Source organism: Chaetura pelagica, unplaced genomic scaffold (assembly GCF_000747805.2).
Source record: "Chaetura pelagica isolate M959 unplaced genomic scaffold, ChaPel_1.0 scaffold147, whole genome shotgun sequence".
NCBI lineage: Eukaryota > Metazoa > Chordata > Aves > Apodiformes > Apodidae > Chaetura > Chaetura pelagica.
Window position 1 is genome coordinate 4,847,309 of NW_009954194.1, and position 1,327 is coordinate 4,848,635.

Here is a 1,327-nt window from a genome sequence, read left to right on the forward strand (position 1 = left end):
GGGGGGGGGGGGGGGGCGGGCCCCCGCCGCCATTTTGTCGTGTGCGGGAGGCGGGGAGGGGCGAGTTTGTGTCTGTCCTGAGCGGGGCGGCCCCGCTGCGGGCTGGGCTCCCGCGGCCGGGGAGGCAGTGTCGGCACCGAGAGCCTGTGGGAGCCAGCGGGGCACCGGCTGAGGTCCGGCGCCGGTATTTTCCTGTCAGAGCCGGTCAGCATGACCTGGAGGGATCTGGTGGCTGCTGGTGGCCCAGTTTAATCACCTGCATCTTCCTTGTGCCAGTGGTGACTGAAAAAGTTTGAAGATTGCAGCTCATTTCTTTTTATTAATTTTTTTTTTAAACTGCTGGATAACCCTGTTACCAGTATTGCCTGGCAGCATCTGCAGACAGTTCGTCTGCAAACCTCCATGTAGAGGTTTTCATCACATCCAGCTATAGACACTATCACGGCTGTATACATTCTTTGCTGGATAATTGTGGTCTAAAATCTTGATCTTTCGTCAAAAGGGATAACGCTTCTAACCCACTGCTTCCAAATCTGGGCATCTGCTTGTGCAGCCTGTTTGTGCAGGTGTCCCCATTTCACTGGAGGCTACAGAAGCACTGCTTGTTGATACTTGGATGACATCCTAACTTTGACAGTGTTGCCAACTGATTTGTCATTATCCTGTTAAAAGGGGAAAAAAAAATCAAGGTCATGCATTTATCATACCATCCCAAGTTAAATGCTAGATTATTCACAGATGCCTGAACATTAGCTGTTAACCTGATTTTTGCATGCATTTGTGCACTGTCCAAATGAAGCCTGAAGGACAGAGGAGATGTGGATTCCGTAATGTAAATTCAATAAATGTTATATTCAAGTGTATAATTAAAGTATTACTAAAAAGCTGCAGAAGACATTTCTGGCTTGCCTCATGAGGATCCTGAAGAAGTTAGGACCTTGCTGAGTTCAACCCAACTTTGGCACCAGAGTGCACTAAGTATTCAGCGTGGCCTTTGTGTAACAAGTTTGCTTGCCTGTGATGTGTTACTTCAGGGCCAGAAAGCAGGATAATGAGGACAGCTTTTAAATCCCAAGCCGTCTCGCTGTCTCATACAGTTTGTTTGGATGTAGATTTTGCCACCAGTGCAAAGATTTGGAAAAGCAAGAAGCATACCAATAACCACTCTTGGGTGACAACAGAAAGCACCTCTAAGATAAGAACCAAGTGGTTTTGCAGTCCATGTTTTTATTTATGTTGATGATTGCTGTTTTGTGGTGTGGCACTATAGCACAGTCCAACAGCTTGCTGGTTCAGAACATAGCAAAAAAAAAAAAGGGCCATGTAC